Genomic DNA, 18,526 nt, shown 5'->3' with positions numbered 1-18,526 from the left:
CTACCTTGATTTCTATTAGTTTAATAGTAAGTCTGTAAGTCAGGTAATGTCAGTCCTCTAACTCTGTTCTCTCTTTCTTTCCTTGTTTTTTTTTAAATTTATTTATTTGACAGAGAGAGAGAGAGAACGCACAAAGGGAGGAGCAGTAGAGGCAGAGGGAGAAGCAGACTCCCCGCCACGCAGGGAGCCCTGACATGGGGCTTGATTCCAGGACCCTGGGATCATGACCTGAGCCGAAGGCAGATGCTTAACCAAATAAGCCACCCAGGTGCCCCTGTTTAAATATCTTAAAGTATCTCTTAATCTACCAATTCTGTTTCCCTTGTTTCTTACCATGCAACATATTAATGGAAGCAACTTATTAATTGTTCTGTAGAGTTTTCCACAGTTCTGATTTGAATAGTCCATCTTTCTGGTAATATTTAGCATGGTCCTCTGTTGTCTGTGTTTCTTATAAATTGGAAGTTAGATCTACAGGTGTGATCAAATTCAAGCTAGAATTTTTGGGCAAAATTGCTTCATGGATGGCCTTCTGTGTTTCCATTAGAAGGTACCCAATCTCATTTCCTCTCTCTCAGATGTTAGCAGCCATTTGCAAAATGGTGATATTCTCATTCTATTCCCTTTTCAAATATTATTTGGAATACTTTTTAAAAAAGAAATTTTCCTTTGTCAACTATTTAATCAAGAGTGTGGTTTATATAGGAAAAGCTTGAGATGTTTTCCTTTAAGAGTTGGTTCCTTCCTTAGCCTTCTTCAAGGTTTATTGGTAGTTCATTACTAATTGTGAAGTGTCTTTAACTTCATTAAAGGATATTATGAATAACTTACGGCAATAAATTTTAGAATTCAAGTGATATGAATTTTAGGAAATTTCCTAGAAAAATACAGTGTATAAAACAGAAACCAGAACAAAAAGGAAATATGAATGTGTAGTAATGGTTAAAGACATTAAAACCTGGGGTGCCTGGGTGGCTCAGTTGGTTGTGTCCTGTTCTTAATTTTGGCTCAGGTCATGATCTCAGGGTCGTGAGATTGAGCCCCATGTCAGGCTCCCTGCTGAGTGTGGAGCCCGCTTAGGATTCTCTCCCTCTCCCTCTGCCCCTGCCCCGCCCCCACTCACGCTGTCTCTCTCTCTAAAAAAAAAAAAGACATTAAAACCCTACAAAGAAATCTTTGATGAAGTCTTTAGTCCTACATAGTTTTACCAGTGAGTTTCTAAAGAACATTCGGTAAAGAAATACTACAATTTCTCTGCCAGTTATTCTATTACAGAGAAAAGGAGGAAATGTTTCTCAAATCATTTTATGGGTGTAGTATATCTGTGATACCAAAACCTGACCAGAATAGTATAAGAAAGGAAAAATATAGACAAATATATTACGTGAAGGCAAACACAAAATTCTAAATAAATTATATGTATATCAAATCCAGTGATTATAAATAGCACAGTATATCATGAACAGGTGAGGTTTATTCCAGGAATGCAAAGTTGATTTGATATTCTTATATCCATAAGTACAGTTCAAACATTAACAGAATAAGTAAGAATAAGTGTCAGATTGCCACCTTAATAGATAAATAACGGTCACTTGATAATTCCATACTCATTGTGTTTAGAACATTTAGCATACTATCAATGGAAGGGGACTTCCTTAATATGGTAACATCTATAATGATATGGGGCCCCTGGGTGGCTCAGTCATTAAGCGTCTGCCTTTGGCTCAGGTCATGATCCCAGGGTCCTGGGATTGAGCCCCGCATTGGGCTCCCTGCTCCACTGGAAGCCTGCTTCTCCCTCTCCCACTCCCCCTGCTTGTGTTCCCTTTAAATAAATCTTAAAAAAAAAAAATCTATAATGATGTAATGACTTCATTCTGAGAAGAGAATAAAATAGGAGGTCTGCTATTATCACTTTAATCAACAAGAGTAGTAGAGAGCTCCGCCAGTTCAGTAATGCTGATGCTGAAGTGAACAGAATAAGGGAAAGGAAACCAGTCATTAGTCATTGTAAACATGAATGTGTACATAAGTATTATTTCAAAAATCCAAGCACAGAAAATTAGAATATGCTGATATCTAACTATATATAAAATTAATATTAAATTGTATTTGATATTAACCTGTAGAGAAGGTGAATAAACACTTTTTCTAAGGTCTGTTTTTGCATTTATTTAATACAGTAGAAAATACATGGGTTTTTATTTTCAACTCAAAACCAGGCAATAGTATGTACTCTCTGTATCTCAAATGATTTTATCATATTTTATTTACCAGACACAGGAACAAAATTCCTTCTAAGGATTACAATTAAATTTTATGTATACCAGAAATGACCTGCCATAAACAGAGCTAGAGATGATGAAAATTAGTGCAACGTGGTACGTGGATAAAAGAACAAATAACATTTTGTGTATCTTCAGGAATGTTTCTTGCTTCTGAAATTAAACCCAGCAGGTAGGAAGATTCTAAACAGACTTCAAATTGTTGAACATCTGCTCACCCTAGCACAATCTAAAACAAGGGACACATAACATTTTACAATGGTAAAATTCATACAATCTAGTTAGAATCATTACACTATTAAAATTTTGGGGAGAAACATGTCGCAGACCAAAATGTTTTCACTTTCAAGTTGTGAAATAGTATTGAACTGTCCCAAACAGCTCTTTCATTTTGTTAAAAATAGTTGAATATCTTTTGCTAAGTTAGGTTTATATCATTTCCTAAAATTTCTCAAAATGAGGTATAAAATTTATAAACCCTAGGGTCAATTATATTTAAATAAGATGAAAATTTAGATTCTAGCTTTAAGATGAGGCGACTTCATTTTCTTCTTTTATATCCATGTGGCGCTACGACACTTTCTGGTTTGCTGCAGATAAGAGAGGGTTCAGTTCATTTTGGGGTGACAAAAATGATCAAGAATTTATTTTACTTATTAATGCAATAGTTACAAGAAAGTGGGATGGTCCTCCTAGTCCCGATGTTATAACTCACAGCCATTGAAGAATCGGGACGATCCTCTGTAGAAAGACTTCACCCATTCTGATTTGACTGGGTCCCAGTATATCCTTTTGCGAGGTACAGACCACTTGGCTTAGAGACCTTAGAGCACATTGCATGAACAGCTGCCACAGATTGCTCAAGAGTTTTGTGTTTCAAAGCTGATTTCACTGCGTTAGCTCATCTTCTGTGCAGAAAGTCCAGTTACCCTTCAGCTCTCCAGTTGGTCATCTTCCTCATTCCAGACAAAACATGCTGTACACTGTATGACATTCTCAAAGAGGCGAAAGAATGGCGATGAATGGATCCCTGGATTTCAGGGCTTAAGGAGAAAGAGTAAGGTGTGATTACAAAGGGCTAGCTCAGGGAGTTTTTCTGGGGTGATAGAATTGTTCTGTATCCAGTTTGTGAGGTTAGTTACACGAATCTAGAAAGTGTTAAAATTCACAATGTGTACACCCAAAAAAGTCAATTTTACCATATGGCAATTTAAAAAATAAAGTGAGTCATCCTAAAAGAAAATTCAAAGTGTCGTTATTTGTAGAGAGGTTCTGTTGTTGACCCCAGATCCACACCCACACAATCCAGTTAAGTAAAAAGTTTTCTAAGCACAGGCTCCCGGGCTACTCTGTGTCTTAAACAGGATTATTTAAAAGCATGCTAAGGCAATTATCCCCTGTTGATGCCTAAGGAGAAGAATAAAGTTGCTTTTTAAAAAGCTTTTAAACATTTAAAGCAATAAACAGCTTTTGAAAAAGCTATTTTCTTTTATTAAAACACCATCCCCCCCCCACTACCACAGATGGTGCTTTTGTTGGTGCCTATAAGAGATTTCAAGGGAAAGCAATACTTTCAAAATTCTTTGCTTTAATGTAAAATTGATTTGAAATTGCCCTTTGCCCTTTCCTTTGTCTAATTGTCCTAACGTGAAAATCACGTATCTGTTTCGTTATTCAACAAGTATTAGAACAAAGAGAAAACCTGTCCTTGATTGCACAGCAATATAGAAAAAGAAATATGAGATTTGTGTGACTTTTTTGTTGCATTGTGTCCTTTATGTTTCTGTTACTTCAGTTTTTCTCTCCCAAGAGTTGAGAGTTATCAGATAATAGAAATATAGAGCTAAGCTTAAGCAGAACCGTGATTCTATAATTTGTCCAAGAGAAACAAAAACCATAAGCTTATCAAATTTTAAGTTTTATGTCTCTGAATAATTTCTTTTTAAAAGGATAATTTGTATAAGAAGTTGTATGACAAAACTGCATGCATGGCCATGAAACCTGAAGGAAATCAACAAGCTAAGTATCATGGAACTTGTATCAGGGACTTCAGCAATGTTCTTTTGTATGTGACCTTTCCTCTCCTTGCAAAGGACAGTAATCAACTTTCTTACTCAGAAAATAGCTAAATTGTAAAGGAGTCTTTTTGTGTTTTTATGTAAATTTATCTAAGTAAAATGAATACTCACATTTCCTTTAGCTAAAAATCACCGATTTCCTAGCTAGAAACATAGGTGCTTTTTCATGTGTTTGCTGTGGGCTTGTTCATTCAAGATGATTTATTTTAGAAGAGCTGACCCAACTGCAGTGGAATGTATGTGCAGGACCAGACATGGACCAAGCCCCTCTTGGTTTGCACTATTCATGGGGGTGTCAAGATGCTAGAACCTGAATTACTCAATGTTTTCCCTTATGCTAAATGTTGTTATTCTAGGAATGCGAGAATTGAAAATTTAATGCGACGAAACTTAGTTCTAAATCCAAATGAAAGTATCATCACTCTGTGATTCCTTTTTTGAATTTCTCTGTTCATTTAAATATTTCTGCTGGCACATTGCATCACCTGCCTCAGAAGATTGCTTTCATAGTTTTGCATTTATTTAAAGTTCGTATTTAGGTTCCTACCTCTTCCAGACATAATACTAAATGCTTTTCAGAAAGAAAAAGTTATTGACATACGGTGTTCCAAGAAAACATACTCATGTGTGTATATATTACTTTGTGATGATTTGTGACACAAACACATTCTTGACATCCATGAGACAAGAGACCTGCTGGATAAAGTCAAAACAAAAGGGATGTGAAAAATAAGTGAGATCTTCCTCAGAATTGATGGTGAGAAATCAGAGTTGATTAGTAAAGAAAATTGGTAAAATATATTAAATTACATTCAGAAAAGGGTAGCACAGAGTTATAAAACTATGTAAATTGGCATGGAACCGGACTTGTTCATCAAATACCTGACTTTTCTTGTAAGCAATGTGATTTGCCTGCATTAATTCATGCATTCGATGCTTAACTTTAAGTAAAATTTGATAGTAATAACTTTCTCTTAAATTTGCTATGGGAGTGAAACAAAACAGTATCTACATTTTAAAGAGGTCTAGCATAGTTCCAGGCACATAACAAGCACACAGAACTCCTCCCTGTCTTTTGCTATTTAAAACCACATTTCTTAAACTTTTAAAACTCATAGGACCTTTTATTTTCTGGTGAACTCGCACCTGGAACCCAGCATACAACAGATGGAATCAGAGCTCTTTGGGTTGAGGAGGAATTGAAATCCTGGATTTGGAGTCTTGGAGTCTTCTTCTATCTGCTTTTCTCCCTCCCCACCCCACTTACACCCTCTCTCCAACTTTCATACCCTCCACCACTCCTGTCTATACCATGAACACTCTGGGAGCTCTACCTCAGTACTGTAGGACTCTGTCCAAGAAACAAAATTTGGAAACTCCAACACTGGAGTTTAGAAAGCCACAATGTTTTTTTTTTTTTAAGTTTTTTTATTTGATAGAGAGAGACACAGCGAGAGAGCGAACACAAGCAGGGGGAGTGGGAGAGGGAGAAGCAGGCTTCCCACTGAGCAGGGAGCCCGATGTGGGGCTCGATCCCAGGACCCTGGGACCATGACCTGAGCCAAAGGCAGATGCTTAGTGACTGAGCCACCGAGGCGCCCCAGAAAGCCACAATGTCTTATGTACAATAATATTCACCACAAATCTATTGGACATAATCATGTTGGTTAAAGAGGAAAATCATAAAAATACTCATGTGAACCTAATGCTTTGTGTTCATTAAAAACTACATGCGTGTACGTTATTTTTAAATCTTTTCATATAACCAGCTCTTTTTTTTTAAAGAGCAGTGTTCCAATAATTGTAGTTATTAGGAAAAATATGCTTGTGATTCTATTATCTGTGATACCTAGTTTGACTTTTTTTTAAGTGCACAGTTCAGTAGTGTTAAGTATATTCACATTGTTTTGAAATAGATCTCCAGAATTTTTCATCTTGCAAATCTGAAACTCTGTTCCTATTAAACAACTCCCCTCTGTCCCCTGACGGCTTTTTTAAAGTAAAGTAAGACATTGAAGAGATTCCTATAGCCATCTAAGAGCAAAATCTTTCAATTCGTGTTCCTAAACTTGTTTTGGACTGCCATTCATATCTAATTCAAAAGCATTTTTACAATGTTCCTTTATTGTGTCTTTCCTAAACATTCAAATTATTTTTCTCAGAACAGGTATTATGTCTCCCTTATATTTCATTGCTTTTTCTTTGTAATTGTATTATAATTTAATTAAATTTCAGAGTTATATCAAGCACAATTAGCTTAAGAAATAGGAAACATCCCCACACACTTTTAATAAGCATATATCTGATTGTAGAAGCAATGTCAGGCATCCTAGCAAATGGGTCTACAAGCCATGAGCTGTAGCATGTTATGAATATTGGCCAGTATGATTAACAAAAAGAATGGAATTTATTGATTAATATAGTGTTTATCAAATGTAGATCACGGATAGTGAGAAAGTGCATTGCTATCCATCTATTCATTTACGTGTCTGTACAATGTATGGGAATATCTATATCCATAGCAATTTGAAAATACAAAGTTGGTAGCTATGAAAGTGATCATTGCTGTTGATTACACACTTTGAAAATGATTATATGTAGTTAGCAATATTATTAAATCAAATACTTTAAATGTAATACCTTGCTGTTATGCTGAAGACATCAAGTTGAAAAGGCAAGTAAATAAATCCATAAATAGTGTGTAACTGTAAGCAACATAACTTGCTTTCCTTAACTAAGATATAAGAAATGTTTATTTTTTTTTCTTAAATGTAGAACAAATTGTCTTTACTCTCAGCCTAAAGTATGGGGAGGATCAGTATGTTGAAATCTGAAATGGACAGAATGAAGGAGGCAAAATATTTTCCAAGTTAGGAGAGAGAATCTAACCAAGGATTACAAATTCAGGGCTATGTAGACTTTAGATAGAAATTTGGGGGGTTTCTATAGTCTGAAGGCCAAATTGGCGGTTATGAAATGGTTGGAGCTCTGCAGTGGTTGTTAAGTTGATATAGAATTTATCAGTGAACTGCTGAGAAGTAGGACAGCCTATCTCTTCCCCCTGGGAATGCTAATGAAAAATTCTTGTCTCATTTTTAATGCCTGTGTTCTCCACTCACACTGGTTTGTAATTAGGTATATAACTCAGTTGAAAATCTTCATCACTTGCTGTTTCGATGGGCTGGGAACTGATGCAAATCTTTGACTTAGTGCTATTTTCTTTTTTCTCTTGCTTTCTGGCCTCTCCCTTTAATCCCTAGAATGCTGTCTATCATAATCTGTCATACTCCATCTTTAAAATACGGAAATCTGGATAGACACTACAAATTTGGGCTTGTTTTCTTTCTATCAATTTTTAAACATATCTGTTTTTATTTTTTAATGCTGACAGAAATTCTGTGATGAGATCAGTGGCTTTAATTCACATTGTATGAAAGCAGCTCTCTCATACTACTTGGTTCCAGGTTATTTTTTTTTTCTCTAGAGATCCTGTTTTTTGAAGACTTAAATTGCATGTTCTTTTGTATATGTGAGAAAATTGAGAATGCCGTATATGGATTTGCATAACAAGGTTATAGCACAGATAACAATGTCTATGAATTTTTGGAAGGAAGCAAGCAAGCAAATACTTACCAATTACTCTGCCGTCCTTAAGCGTGTTTGGTGTATCAGCTGAAAGGGAAGCTGTGTAATACACAGTTTTGGCATCTCACGAGTTGATGAGAGAATATGTTTTGTAAGCCTGCCTACCAAAACAGGATCTTCTTTCTGGGATTCTGGTTCAATAAACTGCTAAACAAGTGAAATTCATACTTTTACAACTCTTCCAGGCGTGTTCCTCAAACAGGCATACTGTACTCATAGCAGGTAGTTTCTGTTTTCTGCATCAATCATTTACTTAGCTAATGAGTCTGTAATTTGTTCAGGGCTCATGAAGAATGCTGTCTTCTCTCCTCCATGTGGCATCAGTCAGGATGGCTCAAGTGGGAGCAGATTCTACTTAGGATGGCTCACTCACGTGGCTGACAAGTTGGCATCTTTGTTCCCCTTCATATGGGCTTCCCCACATAAGTCTTTCCAAAGGCTTCCCCAGCTTTTTTCCAAAGGCTGCCCCAGCCCCAGTATGATGTCTCGGGTCCAAGAGTGAATGTCCAAAGATACAGAAGTGGAACTTAGCAATTTCATAAGACAGGTGCCAGAAACTGGCACAGCACCTTTCCCACCTTATTCTTTTGGTAAAACACAAAGCCCAGTTGCAAGGGGAAGAAGGCCCATAGAACTCAACTCTTGATAAAGAGGCGTCGAAGGAATTTGAGGTCACGTTTTAAAACTACCATGTCATTTATTTAAAAATATTTTTGAATTTAAATTATGATTCCTTCTTAATCTTTAGGTTAAACAGGAATTTCTTAATTTAAAATATAAGGTTATATGTATATATTTTAAGATTTTATTTATTTGACAGAGAGACATAGCGAGAGAGGGAACACAAGCAGGGGGAGTGGGAGAAGCAGGCCTCCCGCGGAGCAGGGAGCCCGATGCAGGGCTGGATCCCAGGACTCTGGGATCATGACCTGAGCTGAAGGCAGACGCCTAACGACTGAGCCACCCAGGCGCCCCTCTAGTTATATTTTTGTTACAGAATTTAAGCCTAATTATATTGATATTATTTACTACATGTCATCAGTTGTCAAAATGTTTAGGATTTGTTTTGTATTTCAGAATATGATTCTTTTTTAATGGTTCTTTTGAGAAATGGGGATAATTTAGATATATTCCAAAGTTTATATAGTATCAGTTATACTTATAAGAATTAGGTCAGCTATATTTTTGTTATTTTTCTTAAATATTCTTTATCATTGCCAATTTTTTGCTTCTTTAGTCAAATACTAGGATCAATGAAAATGTCACACATTAATGATGGATTTCTATTTTTTCTTTTGGCTCTATCAAGTATTTTGCATTTATATTTTACTTTACATATTATTTATATACAAATTTAGAAATATTACGTCTTTTTTGTGAACTAAAATGTTTACCAACATGAAGTGTTCCTCTTTACCTTCAGTTATGCAAAATGTTTTCCAGCTTTCTTTTAGTGTATTTATGACATAAACTTTTTTATCTTTTTACTTTCGGTTTCCTTATCTTTAAGGTGTGTCTCTTCTAAACAGCATGTAGTTGAAATTTGTTATCTCCGACAATCTGATAATCCATCCATATACATAATGTATTGCTATCATTTGGATTTTTGAATATAAATTACTGATTTTTTCTCCTACCTGTTGTTTCTTTTCCTGTCCATTCATGCCGTAAGTTAAAATGCATATTTTCTTAGGCCTTTTCTCCTCTACGACTTTGTAAGTTACACATTCCTTGAGAATTATTTCAGTAATTTCCCTAGAGATGCATAGATTCATGCCACAGGCATAGCAAATGTATCAAAGTTAACACATTAAAAATTTCCTTACTTCCCAGAGAAAACAGTATTCTTAGGATACATTAACTTGATCTGTTATTGTTCTCAGGCATTGTAATCCTCTATCTTACAGATTTTAAATGTCACAGTGCCTTATTATTATTGTTTTATACAGTCATCATTCATTTAGCTTCACCCAGTATTTTACATTTTCACTTAGAATAGAACACTTTTTTGGCACTTTTTAAATATCATTTTGGAGATTTCATTCCATATCTCCTTGTTTCCATAACTTCTGTTGAGAAGTCTGTTGCCAGACTTATTTTTGGTTCTTTGAAGTTGCTGCTTGTTATTCCCTCTGGTTACTTCAAAAATTTTTTTTTTCTTTTCATTTGGTTTTCAAAAGTTTATTTGGTTTTCAAAATCTTCAAGAAGGTTTTTTTTTTTTTTTAAAGATTTTATTTCTTTGACACAGAGACACAGCGAGAGAGGGAACACAAGCAGGGAGAGTGGAGGAGGGAGAAGCAGGCTTTCCGCTGAGCAGGGAGCCAGATGTGGGGCTCGATCCCGGGACCCTGAGATCATGACCTGAGCCAAAGGCAGATGCTTAACAACTGAGCCACCCAGGTGCCCCTCCCCCCCTTTTTTAAACTTCAAGAAGTTTTAAAAAATACGAGCAGCCTGTAATTATTTATTTTTCTTTTTTTTCCCCTTCAGCTGCTTGAATTTGTGGCTTGATGTCATTTGCCAGTTTTGGATAATTCTCAGCTAACCCATTTTCTAACCCTTACTCTCTATTCTCACCTTAACCTATACCCTACTTTTTTCTCTTTTTCCCTCTGTTATTTAGCTTGGCCATTTTGTTCTCTCCTGTATTCTAGGTAACTGAATTTCTCTTTAGCTATGTATAACCTGCTGTTGAACACATTCATTGTTTTCAGTTTCTATAGTTGATAATTTCCCATTATTAAAATTCGATTTGTATCTTTTTATAGTTTACTGTTTTATGCAAAAGTTCTTGACTGACTTTTATTTCCTTAAACATATTATGCGGAGTTATTTTAAAATTCATGATAATTCTATTACCTGAATCCTATTTGGGTTTATTTGTATTTTCTGCTGTTTCCTTGATTTTGTCATTTAGTAGCATCTACTGGTAGTGACCTTTTAAAAAACTCAGTGCTATATAGTGTGAATAAGAAATTATCAAAATAATTTTCACCCTAGACGGATGTACTCTTTTTCCAGAGAGGTTATAAGTTTGGTTTGGATAGAAGGTAGGGTCATTAGCAATCACTGATCTTGCGAAGGCTGATGCATCTCCAGTTGATCCTTTTCTTATGGTATAGTCCTTTTGTTTTCCAAATCACAGCCTTTATGATTTACCGGGGCTCTCTCTACGTGGAGGTTCCTTAATTCTATTTTTGTACTCTGAAACTTAGAAATCTGTCAAAAGCCTTGATCTTTCAGCCTCTAACACACTTCGAAAATGAACATCAATTCTTTTGGTAAATATAGATTTTAATTCTGGGTTCATCTCAGTGAGTTCTTATGCTGGACTTTCACCTTCTAATTTTTGTATTGCCTCATTAATTCTTTGATGCCTTCACACATAAATTTTTAATTTTAGTTTTTCAAGTTGATCCCAATTAGAAGGTTGTTCCCACAGGGGTTAAGGATGGCCATTACCAAAACTAGAGTTCTTATTTTTTCTTTATATATAGCAGAAATTTTACAGAATTATTTTAAACAAATGTATAAGCATGTAACTTTGTTTTTAAGTTCATATATAAAGCTGTGAGGTATAGGTATTGTGTGACCATTGAAAGTTTTCATCAACACATCTACCTGTCACTGTTACTCAAAATTCTGACTTATGTGCACTTAGCTTTATGACTGTGCTTAAAATTGAGTGAATATTTAAAAATTACTGAAACTTGGAGCTAGAAGAATCTTTGAACATCGGTAAGCGTATCCACTTTCATAGATGTGGTAGGTGCAATTCAGAGCAGTGGCAGCCACAAGAGCAATAGTTATGCTGCATGCACGGCAAGGATTGTACCGGCCTAATTCTGCGTGGTGAACACACAGGTCAAGGACCATACTTACACGGTATACTGAGGTCAATGGGACCATATAAGGATTATCACCAGTGTCTGACAAGTGTTCCTGGTATACTCTCCCATGATTTATCTGCACACAAATGACAGATTCTTGCCATGCAGAAGGAAATTGTTCCCCCTATTAAAACAAAACCTGGTGTGTTAAACACAGCACGTAATTGGAAGACTAACACTGAGAAATGAGGTCAAAGTAATTTTACTATTTGCCTGTGACAAGAACCAGATCAAATAGGGGGATGAGAAGATATTACTCAGTAGTCTAATCTTTTATATTTAATACCTTAACATATCTAATTCAGATTGACCTAAAGAACCTTAAAATCTGTAAAGAATCATGTCATTTCAGTCATAGAAGATAAAGATAGGTGCAATTTTTATTGCAGGTAATAGGACTTTTAGATACCATATGAAGAGAAAGTATTTTTGCAACAAAGTCCTAATTCTAGAATCTAGACATTTTATTGTCATCTTCCAATGTTATAGGAGTCTAATATGTTTTCCTCTTTTCTACATTGTACTATTATGCCTGCTGAATTTCTAAAAGTTATGTGCTGTATCTTATATCAAGTTTATCAATTATTGGTATAAGTGTATATTGCTAAGAATGTTTTTACCATTTTTATTTCATAATAACCTTCTTTTGGGATAGGAAACAAAATTTTCTTATCTTTAACCAAACTAATTTACATTTTCATTTTATTCTGAGTGAGATATAATAATTCCAATTCAGGAGCACCTGGGTGGCTCAGTCGGTTAAGTGTCTGACTTTTGGTTTTGACTCAGGTCATGATCTCAGGGTTGTGGGATCTAGCCCTGCATTAGTCTCTGCACTTAGTATGGAGTCTGCTTGTTCCTCTCTCTCTGCCCCTTCCCCTGATTGAGTTCTTGCTCTCACTCAAATAAATAAATAAATAAAGTCTTAAAAAAATTATTAAAAAATAATTATAATTCAATGTAATGTTTTAGTATCGAGTATTGTTCATGATTTTTTGTTTATTGTATCTTGATATTAAATATGAGTTGATTTTAGGAAAATATTAAAATGAAAAAACTGAGGAACACGTGCCGTATAAGAATTTCTGCTTTTAAAGAACAAGTTTTCAGATAAACATAGGCAATTGGCTCATAAGCATTAAACTAGGGGCACCTGAGTGGCTCAGTCAGTTAGGCATCTGCCTTCGACTCAGGTCATGATCCCGGGGTTCTGGGATTGAGCCCCACGTCGGGCTCCCTGCTCAGCGGGCAGCCTGCTTCTCCCTCTCCCTCTGCTGCTGCCCCTGCTCGTGCTCGCTCTCTCTCTGTCAAATAAATAAAATCTTAAAAAAGCATTAAACTAATTTCATTACTGTTTCAGCCTACAAAAAATGATACTAGTTTCTGAAAATAAGGGAAATGTATCTTGTGTAAGGTGATTTCAGTATTATGTCTAGCTTTTTTCTCTATTACTAATATGTATTGCTTGCAATTCACAAGCCATTATATAATGCCATATAAATTTAATATGCCCTGAAGGGAATATGCTCTAGGGACACATTAAGGAGACTAAATATGATTTTAAAAGCTATAAACTATGCTTTCCAATCTAGTGTTATTCATTCAGACCTAATTTATATTTTCAGCATAAGCTGGAAATAGAATAGTCAGAGTTTGCCTGGTTGATGTCTAAGGCAAAGAGGAACTTTTAGCAAATTCTTTGATGTATGTCTAATTGATACTTCTATTGATAAAAGTCTGACAATGTTTTTTAGTATCCCTCAGGAAAAAGAAATGCTTCTGATAGCTGTAAGTGCATTTGCAAAAATCATGTTGTATTTTGGATCAGTGACTTTATCTCAGCCAGCTTCTTTTTTTTTTTTTTTTTTTTGGTGTTTTCTTTTTTTTTTAAATTCTTATGTTAATCCCCATACATTACACCATTAGTTTTAAATGAAGTGTTCCATGATTCATTGTTTGTGCATAACACCCAGTGCTCCATGCAGAACGTGCCCTCCTCAATACCCACCACCAGGCTAACCCGTCCTCCCACCCCCCTCCCCTCTAGAACCCTGCCTGCCCTTCAGAGTCCATCGTCTCTCATGGTTTGTCTACCTCTCCGATTTCCCCTGCTTCATTCTTCCCCTCCCGCTACCTTCTTCTTTTTTTTTTTTCTTAACATATATTGCATTATTTGTTTCAGAGGTACAGATCTGAGATTCAACAGTCTTGCACAATTCACAGCGCTTATCAGAGCACATACCCTCCCCAGTGTCTATCGCCCAGTCCCCCCATCCCTCCCACCCCACCCCCCACTCCAACAACACTCAGTTTGTTTCCTGCGATTAAGAATTCCTCATATCAGTGAGATCATATGATACATGTCTTTCTCTTTTTGACTTATTTCACTCAACATAATACCCTCCAGTTCCATCCACGTCGTTGCAAATGGCAAGATCTCATTCCTTTTGATTCAGCCAGCTTCTTTCATTGGTATGGTTTCTAAGCGTAGGCTTCTGCCTGTGTTAATAATAAAAATGTCACTGCGAGTGTGATTCAATATCTAATTGTTTTCTTATCTCTGGCTGTTAGCCAGGAATCAATCTTTAAGCATGTGCACCATACCCTTAAGTACTGCCTAAATTAGCACCATGACCAATAAGTACAGTATATTCTCATCGACATACACCAGCTGTGTGTAAACTGGGACAGGCAACTGAAATACAAAATGCTTCAGTGGCAGGAAAGCACTTCAGAGAACTCCAAGGCCAAAAATACATCTCATGGACTTTGGTATATTTAGGGAAGTGATACAGCGTAGCCTTGGCTGTGAAGACAGAAATGCCCCCATTTACAAGTGATGATCCTACTGTCCTGGATTACAGTCTAGTACTGTACTGGTTGTAGTTTACTGTACACTGTAATTTGCCTACTACTTGTGTGATTTTTGAACAGCGTTATTGAGGTATAATTTACACAGTATAAATTTTACCCATTTTAAGTATACAGTAGTTTTAAATAAATTTACAGTTTTGCATATAGCAGCACAATTCCATATTTCCATCTCAGTTCCTACTCCCAGCCATAGGCGAACAAGAATCCGCTGTCTCTATAAAATTTCCTTTTCTAGGCATTTTCTATAAATGGAAGCTTCCTATAAATGGAAACATATAATGTGTGGTCTTTCATGTCTGGCTTTTTTCACTTAGCATAATGTTTTTGAGGTTTATCTGTATTTTGCATGGAGCAGTAGTTCATTTATTTTTATTAGGAGTATTGCACTGTGTGGGTATACTACATTTTATTTTTCCATTTATCAGTAGATGGACATTTTGATTGTTTTCACTTTTTAACTAGTATTAATAATGCTACTGGAAACGTTCGTTTACAAGTCTTTGTGTGGACATGTGTTTTCAGCTATCTTGAGTAGTGATCTAAAAGTAGAATTGATGGGTTATATGGGAGATTTATATTTAAAGTTTTAAGAAATAAGCAAACAGTTTTCCAAAGTGGCAACACTATTTTAATTCTCATTAGAAATACGAGTATTCCATTGTCTCCACGTTTTTCCTAAAACTTGTTATCTGTTTCTTAAAATTTTTTATTTTAACCATTCTAGTGGGTGTGAAGTATCACATGTGATATTTATTTACCTTTCCCTGATGAATGATGCTGATTATTTTTTATGTGCTTGTTAATCATTCATTTATATTTTTTTTGGTAATTCTATGCTTTTGTCCATTTTATTTTTATTTTTTTAAAGCTCTATTTATTTATTTGAGAGAGAGAGAGAGAGTGCACGTATGCGATTGGGAGGAGGGGCATAAGGAGAGAATCTTCAAGCAGTCTCCCCACTGAGCAGAGTGCATCTCAGGATTGATCTCATGACCTATGAGATCGTGACCTGAGCCAAAACCAAGAATTGGTCACTCAATGAACTGAGCTGCCCAGGCACCTCTGTCCATTTAAATTAGGTTTTCTTATTTCCTTAGTTTTAAGAATTCTTTATAGTTTTTGATCCACGTGTTTAATGAGATATTTGATTTGCAAATAATTTCTACCAGTCTGATGCTTGTTTTGAAGTTTTACTAATGGTATCTCTTAAAAAACAAATGTTTTTAACTTTGATAAGTTCTGGCTTATCTATTTTTTTTCATTTATAGATGGTATTTTTGGTGTTGTATATAAGAAGGTTTTGCTTAACCCAGGTTATATATAGATATTTTCTCCTATGTATTATTCTTAAAATTTTGTAGTTTTAGCTTTTTCATTTAGGTATATTTTGGGTTAATTTGTCCTGTGGCTTTCTCCATCTTCAAAGCCAGCAACAGAGACTCTCTCTCAATTAATTAATTAATTTAGTATTAACATGTAATGTATTATTTGTTTCAGAGGTACAGGTCTGTGTACACAACACACAGCGCTTACCACAACACATACCTTCTCCAGTGTCTATCACCCAGCTATCCTATCCCCTTACCCCCCTCCCCTCAGCAACCCTCAGTTTGTTTCCTAAGATTGAGTCTCTTATGGTTTGTCTCTCTCTCTCTGGTTTTGTCTTGTTTCATTTTTTTCCTCTCATCCCCTATAGGGGGCTCTCTCTCAATTTAAATCTCCCCCATGTTTTCAGTCTCTTTCTCCAAGAAGAGCCTTGTTTATCTTTAGGAATCATCTGATTGGGTCAGACCCAGAGAGAATCATAATCCTTTTTATTTTTATTTTTTTAAATTTTTTATTCTTATGTTAATCCCCATACATTATATCATTAGTTTTAGATGAAGTGTTCCATGATTCATTGTTTGTGCATAACACCCAGTGCTCCATGCAGAATGTGCCCTCCTCAATACCCACCACCAGGCTAACCCATCCTCCCACCCCCCTCCCCTCTAGAACCCTCAGTTTGTTTTTCAGAGTCCATCGTCTCTCATGGTTCGTCTACCCCTCCGATTTCCCCCGCTTCATTCTTCTTCTTCTTCTTTTTTTTTTTTTCTTAACATATATTGCATTATTTGTTTCAGAGGTACAGATCTGAGATTCAACAGTCTTGCACAATTCACAGCGCTTGCCAGAGCACCTACCCTCCCCAGTGTCTATCACCCAGTCACCCCATCCCTCCCACCCCACCCCCCACTCCAGCAACCCTCAGTTTGTTTCCTACAATTAAGAATTCCTCATATCAGTGAGATCATATGATACATGTCTTTCTCTGATTGACTTATTTCACTCACTCAGCATAACACCCTCCAGTTCCATCCACGTCGTTGCAAATGGCAAGATCTCATTCCTTTTGATGGCTGCATAATATTCCATTGTATATATATACCACCTCTTCTTTATCCATTCATCTGTCGATGGACATCTTGGCTCTTTCCACAGTTTGGCTATTGTGGACATTGCTGCTATAAACATCGGGGTGCACGTACCCCTTCGGATCCCTACTTTTGTATCTTTGGGGTAAATACCCAGTAGTGCAATTGCTGGATCATATGGTAGCTCTATTTTCAACTTTTTGAGGAACCTCCATACAGTTTTCCAGAGTGGCTGTACCAGCTTGCATTCCCACCAACAGTGTAGGAGGGTTCCCCTTTCTCCGCATCCCCGCCAACATCTGTCATTTCCTGACTTGTTCATTTTAGCCATTCTGACTGGTGTGAGGTGGTATCTCATTGAGGTTTTGATTTGGCATAATCCTTTTTAAAAGTCAACTGTGTTGTATAAAACAACCTAATCATATTCTGTCATATTCTTCAGTACCTTCCACACTCAGCAGAAGAGGGCTATACAGGGTGTGGATTATGGGGAGTAAAATAGAATTACTTGAGATACTAGAATTCTGCCTGATACTGCTATTGATGTGTCTATTAAGGCATAATATATTGAGGGAAAAATGTATTCTAATTACAGTTTCATTCTCCACTTCCAGGCAGCTTTTAAAAAGTTAAGTCAAGAGTAACAAAACAACACCATTTACTTTACAACTTCAATTTGTATATTAAAAAGTTCTCAAGCTATGATTTTATATTAACATTTTCTTAAGTGTATAAAATTCAAGTGTATATTCTAATGTGTGGTGGTTTAAACTAAAATTGTTACAATTATTATCTAATAGGCAATGTAAGTTTCAAATCATATGATTGGATAAAGATATTTTTATTTATAGTACTTACTGTCTCATTTTCCATTAGTTCACCATAAGACAAAGACAAACACAATGTGGTATCAGATAGGAATATTTTCATGATAAATAAGAATCAGTGTGGTTGCCTTCAGAGTTAATGTGCAGTTTGGACTGGTCTTTTTCAAATTCAAGTGCATGATAATTTACATTGATTGCATTTTCATGAAGATACCTGTGTTTAAAACGATGGCCTCACAGGAGCTATAAAATGCTATACTTGAATGGCTTTGAAAATAAAAATACAATTATTTGAAAACTGATATGTTGAGGGGCTTAGAATATATTTGGTTTTAAAGGCCTTAACCTACTCTAATTCTTCATTAAGGAAAATCAATCACAGGATGAGAACATGAATTAGATATCCCTAAATGTCATAACATTTATATATTGGATTTTATTTTTACTTCATTAAGAAACCAAATAGGACTGTAATTAAAGAAAATGATAGCATATGTTAGAGAGACTGTTCA

This window comes from Mirounga leonina, unplaced genomic scaffold (assembly GCF_011800145.1).
Source record: "Mirounga leonina isolate KUSES-001 unplaced genomic scaffold, KU_Mleo_1.0 Mir_180, whole genome shotgun sequence".
NCBI lineage: Eukaryota > Metazoa > Chordata > Mammalia > Carnivora > Phocidae > Mirounga > Mirounga leonina.
This window is presented reverse-complemented; position numbering follows the sequence as displayed.